At 43.6% G+C, this 8,228-nt stretch overlaps 1 pseudogene across 1 annotated transcript; it reads left to right on the top strand.

Annotated features, from left to right (window-relative positions):
* Window positions 1-2,460: 2,460 nt before the first annotated feature.
* On the top strand, window positions 2,461-7,284 carry LOC149122001 (large ribosomal subunit protein uL13 pseudogene; annotated as a pseudogene). Its single transcript, XR_016221621.1, has one exon. The product of XR_016221621.1 is annotated as a large ribosomal subunit protein uL13 pseudogene (transcript).
* Window positions 7,285-8,228: the final 944 nt, after the last annotated feature.

Raw genomic sequence — 8,228 nt, 5'->3', positions numbered from 1 at the left:
TATGTCAGCTGGTCAACTGTTACACTGGGCTGTTTTTGTTCATTTGTTTGTTTGGCATGTTTTGTTTATTTTAGTTATTTTGTGTGTGTGCATACACACACGTTGTGTGTGTTTCTTCTAGCATCATTTAGAGAGACATGAAGCAGGAGAATAGTAGTAAAAACCTTACCTCTGAGTCTGAGGCCTGACCCCACTGCATAAGTATAATTTGACCCAGTATAAAATGAAAATGCAGGACCCCATGTTCAAATATTATTAAGAATGTCAAGATGGTAATGTGAGAGCATTATAGCAGGTGTACGATGAACATGCTGCCCTGTTTGATGGCCCAGGTCCAATGCTTGTGAATCTGGCTCTGTTGTCACATGCTAACTATGTGACTTGGAAATCTCACCCTTGCAAACTTGAGTATTCTACATCTTTAAATTAAGGGCAATAACAGGGGCCAGAGTTGTGGTGTAGCAGAGAAAGCTGCCGTCTGTAATGCCCACATCCCATATGGGCACTGGTTCACGTCCTGGCTGCTCTGCTCTTCATCTATCTCCCTGCTAATGACCTGGGAAAAGCAGTGGAAGATGGTTTTGCTGTGGATTTGTTCTGAGAGGAGGAGCATGGTAGGGGCAAGAGGCATGGAGTCATCACACAGACATTGGGAGTCAGGTGAAAGTGGGCCAAAGGCGAGCAGCCCACAGACTCGTTTATTTCAGTTGGCACAGCAGTTTATATAACCAAGGCAGCCAATCCGGTCAAGGGGCAGTTTATGCCATAACCAATCACAGCCTGTTGCCAGACAGGCTCCGTTGCCAGGTAGGTTCTGAAGCCATTCCTGAGTAACTGACGCTTGCCAGCAGCCATCTTGGCATCGCCTTCTCATTCCACCACAAGATGGTCCAAGTGTTTGGGCCCCTGCCACCTACATGAGAGACCCAGATGAAGCTCCTGGTGTTGGCCTGGGCCAGTCTGGCCATCTGAGGAATGAACCAGCAGATGAAAGGCCTCTTTCTATCTCTCATCCTATCTATGTAACTCTGACTTTCAAATAAATAAATAAGCAAATCTTTAAAAAATAAAAAATCATTAAGTAATAATAAATTACTTATCTCACAGTATTGTGGAATGATTAAATTAGATGTTTACAGAGTTTTGTGCAATGCCTAGCATGTAGCAAGTGTTTAGAAATATTAATTTTTAATAATGCCATCATCTATTCCTGGCTTATACATAATTCCAAGAACCTCAGGATGCAACAAGATAAGGAATTCGTGGGGCTGGTACTGTGGCGTAGTGGGTAAAGCTGCCACCTGCAGTGCCGGCATCCCATATGGGCGCTGGTTTGAGTCCCAGCTGCTCCACTTCCAATCCAGCTCTCTGCTGTGGCTTGGGAAAGCAGTGGAAGATGGCCCAAGTCCTTGGGCCCCTGCACCCGTGTGGGAGACCTGGAAGAAGCTCCTGGCTCCTGGTTTCGGATCGGCACAGCTCCAGCCTTTGCGGCCAACTGGGGAATGAACCAGCGGACGGAAGACTCTCTCTCCCTCTCCCTCTCTCTCTCTTTTCCTCTCTCTCTCTCTCTGCCTCTCCTTCTCTCTGTGTGTAACTCTGACTTTCAAATAAATAAATAAATTTTTAAGAAAAAAAGATGATGAATTGGGACAATAGTTAGGTACAGCAGGGTAAACACTGCTGCACTCTTGGCTTTGGGTTATCTGCACAGAAAGCTTTAATATATGTTACTCAATTATCCCTATTCATTTTGCCAGTGAGTAGATCTAGTAAGACAAAATTTAATATGGAGTCATAAAAATGTATAGTAAAGGTCAGAAAATGAATCGGGCTAAGATGCATGCAAAAGAGTTGAGGAGCTAGATATCGTGGGTAAAGCACTAAGTTGGGTGCCTGCACCGTGGCGTAGCGGGTAATGCCGCTGCCTGAAGAGCCGGCATCTCATATGGGTGCCAGTTTGAGTCCCGGCTGCTCCACTTCCGATCCAGCTCTCTGCTATGGCCTGGGAAAGCAGTAGAAGATGGCCTAAGTCCTTGGGCCCCTGCTCTGGCGTGGGAGACCCAGAGGAGGCTCCTGGCTCCTGGTTTCAGATCGGTACAGCTCCAGCCATTGCAGCCATCTACAGAGGACCCAGTGGATGGAAGACCTTGCTCTCTCTCTGCCTCTGCCTCTCTGGGAATCTATCTGCCCTTCAAATAAATAAATAAATCTTTTAAAAAAAGAAAGAATTAATTTGAGGGAACAGTGCCAAAGAATAGGAGCTGGTTTTGACTTGGAGCTAATTGTATTTACTATCAATTTGAGGGAGTCTCAGAAATGGAAGCCTATATAAACATTCTCTGTTTTTAAGGAGAGCAGAAGATTAAGCAATGTTTTCAAGTTAAAATACTGTCTTATGAAATAATCCAATAATAGAGAATACAGAGTGTAATGAAATAAACACTAACAGTAATATTCCTACCCCATAGCTTTATTAATCTCAGCATCTTCACGTTTGTTGCAGATTTTCTGACTTCAACCGTAGAATGTAAAACACAAAAATAGCAACTCAGCAACATAAATGCAAAGCATAATATAAGCACCCTTGTAACCACCACTGGGTCAAAAACAGAACTGGAACACCCACGGTAGAAGGGCCTGTTCCATTCACAAGCCTTTTCTTCCCCCAACAACAACCACAACTCTGACTTTTACACAAATTACCAAGGAGGCGCGTGTATTTTGGTTTAAGACAAAAAGAAATCAATTCCGACCAAAAGCAACAAAACTGATATATAACATCATATGCAAGAACCCAAATCCCAAAAAGTAGAGATTTCTCCTGGGTATCAAAAGCTGCCTTTACTCCCCCTTAAATAATTAAAAGCCTTCTTCTCTTTTCCTTTCTCTCACATATGGGCTGAACATTTTTCCTAAATTGGACCCGGTTTGGTATTTTTGCAACCCATTCTACCTCTAACAGTGAAAACACACATTGTCTCTGTTTTTGCAATTACTTAGCTAAAACCACAAAAAGGGGTAATGTTTAAAGTTGAAAATGATAATTAGCAAATACATTAAGATCTTGCTTCTAATATCAGTCAGTATACTCAATAGTTACATATTTAATATCAAGGCTATCATATCATATATTTGCTTTCATTTTTAAGTTAGATTTTTCTTTGAATAAAGTTGCTGGTATCTGTGTAAAATTCTTATTCTGCCCACATGATGGATCCACACGCAGGACCCAGATAAAGCCAGTGTTTTCATTTCATTAGAGCCCCTGTCTAGTAAAATGAATGAAACCCTAGTCAGTCTCACCCACTCCTCACTGGATTCCTACTCCATACCTGCAACAGAGAGATTATGTATTGGTCAGGACTCTGGCTGCAAGTAAAACAAAACTCGAAATAGTTTAGGCAAATACGGGAATTTACAAACTGCAGAAAGGAACAGAGTGACTACAATACTTTCAAAATTATTTTTATCTCTTAGCTCTGCCTCCACATTAATGTCAGCTTTCTCATCCCCAGGCTGGCTTTCAGAATCTGAAGACTGGAGTCTTAGTGACAAATCCTCAGTGGGTACAATTTCTAAAACTCTGCAGATGCACACTTCAGGACATGCATTTCCCTGTGTATTTTTTTAATCAAAAAGAAAGGCCACTGTAAACAAATAGTGAAACTTATGTAACTAATTCAAGCTAAAGGGTTTACCGGTAAGCATACTAATTTCAGCAATCTTCTTTGTTTTTTTTTTTTTTAGGTATGTATTTGTCTTTTAATTGACACATAGTAACCATACATATCCATACATATTTATGGGTACAACATGACATTTCAATTTATGCATGGAAATCAATGTATAATGATCAGATCAGGATAATTGGCATATCCATCACTTCAGACATTTATCAGTTGTTTGTATTAGGAATACTCAAAACCCTGTCTCCTAGCTATGAAATTTACTTCAAAATGTTATTAAAATAATTTGAATTAACAGCTGAAGAGATGGATAGGTATGTGATAAAGGAAATGTAATAGAATGTTAATGGCTACTAAGAGCCTAGGTGGTGGGCGTTTAGTGAACAATTCTTTCAGCTTTGTTTTATGTTTGAAATTTTTGATAATGAAGTGTTGCAGGCAAAACTAATCCTGAGGAAAGAGTCTACTGGAATTGTTCAGGACACAGCTGGAACAGGGAATGGAAAGCTGACATCTTGCAAGCAGAGTGGTTCCCCCAGAGAAAGGGGTAAAGCACAGACACAGCTAGCGGAGCCTGGTGCCTTAAGGCAGGCGGCCACTCCAATTCTCCAATTTGACTCCCCTGAGTCTTCAAAACAACGGGGAGGAAGATAGTTTATAATCAAGTCTCTGCACTATGACACTACCCACCTTGCCCTTCACAAACCACAACCAGCAGTAGAATCAGATTTTTTTAGAGTTGATGATTTTCAAATTCACACCATGGGGAGCTGAAAAAATTAGAACAATAGGCCCGAGTTTGAGTGACCGGTATTTCAGAGTAAAGGGATACTTGTGTAAGGATGGCCTAGATACTGGCTTAAGAGTGTATGTCATTTAGCATCTGGCTCCTGAAAAGCCCAGATCCTACATTTAAAAAAATAGAACATTTAACTAAGGATTCTTGCATTAGGGTCTGCAGCTATTGCCTGGTTGATGTTAGGGTGGTTGATGGATGAAGCTTTTGCCTCCCCGCCAAGGAGGGAATCTAAGTAACAGTTCCTCAGTGCACAATTACATATTACAGCAGCACAGTTGACTCTCCGTATCTGCTGGTTGTTCATCCATGGATTCAACCAACCATAGATCGAAAATATTCAGAAAGTAAAATGCACCTAAACTGAAACGTACAGACTTGTTTGCTTGTCATTATTTCCTAAACACTGGAGTGTTTTCACATAGTAGTAGGTATTATGAGTAGAGATGATTTAAAGACTACTGCAGGATGTATGTAGGTTGTGTGCAAACACTAAACCACTGAGTATCCACACGTTTTGGCATCTGTGGGAGTCTTGGAACCAAAATCCTCCACAGATACTGGGAGCAACTGTATATAATTTTGTGCTAAATTATTAAAAATTCCACATTTCTCTCTCTCTACTCTTCCTCCTCCTCCAACGTCTTGGAGATTGGATTTTATCAGGAATTTTAATAGTCAGCATTAGGAGGTAATACATTCTTGCTTAGAAAATTCAAAACATATTTGCATAGCTTTTAATTGACGGGAACATGAGGTCAGGTTTGCTAAATGAAGCAGTGTGTCCTCAAATTGGCTGAGAATCAACATATGTAAGCCAAGGCCATCTTGGCCTTCTGTCTTTTTCTATTTGATTTAGGAGCATCCTCAAGCTCCCCTATCCATTCCTGCACTACCACCTCCCACACATCAAAACCAGCAACTTGGGCTGCGTGTGTCAGTTCCAGGCCACAGCAGAGAACGAGCAATTCCAGGGCCAAAGTTCACAACTGTACCAAATGACTGGCAGTGGAAGAAACAGCCATAAAGGCTTTTCTGGGTCAATCTTTTTCCTCCAGATTTTTGTATACGGATTTTCTAGACAATAATTTCTGCAAGATCTACAGCAATAGTTGTCAAATTTTATTACAATTTTTTAAAAGTCCTGGGAGCCCTATATCTGAAACTCCTGCTCATTCCTTCTGCCTGGCCCTCAAAAGTCAAAAATATAAATTTAAGTAGCAATAATGAAAATAGCCTCAGCTAGCACTTACCTAGAACTTATTATATACCAGCCACATTGCTATTACCTTTATATGCTCATTTAATCTTCCAACAATTCAATGATGTGGTTGCGGCTAATATTTCTATTTCACAGATGAAAAATTAAGAAGTTGAGCATTTTCCCCCAAGTCTCATGGTTAGAAAGTAACAGAACTGGGGTCCCAAACCAGTGTTTTCAGCCACTGTGCTTTGAAATGGAAGACACTGAAAAAGTGTCTGTCCAACATCACACAGGAGCAGGGAAGCTGGAATTTGCTACTTGAAACTCTGGATCCTTTTCTGGTATAGTAAAAATAAAACAGATATTTCCCACTAATAAGGAATAGAAGAGAGAATCAAACCAGAGTGTAGTAACTTCAGTTTTCCAATCCTCCACGGACAGTATTTGGCTAACGATCCCAAATTGTGTCTATGTGAGCACCAACTGTTTGAAAAGAACCCACAGATGTTGCCAAGTCAACTCAACCCCAATCTAGAAAGGTATCCAGTGAAGAAGGACTAGTGTTCCTGGGTGGCTGATGTCTGACACTTCAGTGAATGAAAGATGCTGTATATTTTTGCCCCATTCCAGTTGTTTACATAGGTGGAGCCCCTACAATGGTCTAATTAAGTCCAACGGACACAAAACACAATGAGATTAACCAAATAAACATTAGACATGTATTTTGTATCTGTGGTTCACAATTAATAACCTTACATAGCTGATTCCATTTTGTATTTAAAATTTCCAAAGATCCACAAAAGTAAAGAAAATAGTATAACAAGTCCTATGTTCTTAGCACATAAGTTGGAAAATTATTGCCACTTTTTCATTCTTCCTTGGGTTGTTTTAAAAATAGAAATTGTGGTCCCAGGCAGCTGCCGAAGATGGCGGAGGGGCAGGTCCTGGTGCTGGACGGCCGCGGCCACCTCTTGGGCCTCCTGGCGGCCATCGTGGCCAAGCAGGTGCTGCTGGGCCGCAAAGTGGTGGTGGTGCGCTGCGAGGGCATCAACATTTCCGGCAACTTCTACAGGAATAAGCTGAAGTACCTGGCCTTCCTCCGCAAGCGGATGAACACCAACCCGTCCCGGGTCCCATACCACTTCCGCGCGCCCAGGCGCATCTTCTGGCGGACCGTGCGAGGTATGCTGCCCCATAAGACCAAGCGGGGCCAGGCCGCGCTCGACCGGCTCAAGGGGTTCGACGGGATCCCGCTGCCCTACGACAAGAAAAACCGGATGGTGGTGCCCGCGGCGCTGAAGGTCGTGTGGCTGAAGCCCACGCGGAAGTTTGCCTACCTGGGGCGCCTGGCCCATGAGGTGGGCTGGAAGTACCAGGCCGTGATGGCCATGCTGGAGGAGAAGAGGAAGAAGGCCAAGATCCACTACCGGAAGAAGAAGCAGCTAATGAGGCTCCGGAAGCAGGCCGAGAAGAACGTGGAGAAGAAGATCAGCAAGTTCACGGACGTCCTCAAGACCCACGGGCTCCTGGTCTGAGCACAATAAAGACACTGTTCCTCACAAAAAAAAAAAAAAAAAAAAAAATAGAAATTGTGACAGTGCAGGGGCTCACTAGGCTAATCCTCCGCCTTGCAGCGCTGGCACACCGGGTTCTAGTCCCGGTCGGGGCGCCGGATTCTGTCCCGGTTGCCCCTCTTCCAGGCCAGCTCTCTGCTGTGGCCAGGGAGTGCAGTGGAGGATGGCCCAAGTGCTTGGGCCCTGCACCCTACGGGAGACCAGGATAAGTACCTGGCTCCTGGCTTCGGATCAGCGTGGTGCGCCGGCCGCAGCGCGCCGGCCGCAGCGGCCATTGGAGGGTGAACCAACGGCAAAAGGAAGACCTTTTTCTCTGTCTCTCTCTCTCACTGTCCACTCTGTCAAAAAAAAAAAAAAAAAAAAAAAAAGAAATTGGAGGGTCATGCCCCAGGGGAGTCTCATTTAGTAGGTGATGTCCCAGAACTCTGTCATAGTTCTGCAGGTGATTCTGATGGGTTGCCAGGCGAGGTCTGTCTTACCTCTGGGACTGGGAATGGAGGGACTGCATCTGCCTGAGTAAGATAATGAAGCAGCCCTGGTGTGGACAGCACGGCATTTCATGACATACAGGAAGAAATCTAAACATCTGGAGATCTATCTGTCATGGCCCTGGCAGGAAAGAATTCATTCCAGATGATTTAAATGGAGAGGTGGCAATGACAGTATAGAGATGAGGGCAGCTTAAGGAAAAGTGGGAGTGGTTGAGGCATTTAGAGATAAGCAACAATAGAAAGTCATTACCAAGGGCCCCAGGGAGGAAACAGAGCGAGGAGGGTCTATAAGACCTGCATCCATGGATGGGGGCACTGCTTGCCGTGAGCCATAACTTGAAGCAATTGGGCACAGCTACTTCTATGGATGCCACACAGAGGCAAAAGGCTTAGTAGATGCACACCAGCCTCTCAAGCTCCCCACACTCCAGTCTCCTTTTAGGGCATCTCATTGGCCAAACTCAAATGGAAGTCAGT

This window comes from Oryctolagus cuniculus, chromosome 15 (assembly GCF_051225735.1).
Source record: "Oryctolagus cuniculus isolate XC-2025 breed Fujian yellow rabbit chromosome 15, ASM5122573v1, whole genome shotgun sequence".
NCBI classification, from domain to species: Eukaryota; Metazoa; Chordata; class Mammalia; order Lagomorpha; family Leporidae; genus Oryctolagus; species Oryctolagus cuniculus.
The sequence above is the reverse complement of the archived record's forward strand: the minus strand, read 5'-3'. Positions and strand labels throughout refer to the sequence as shown.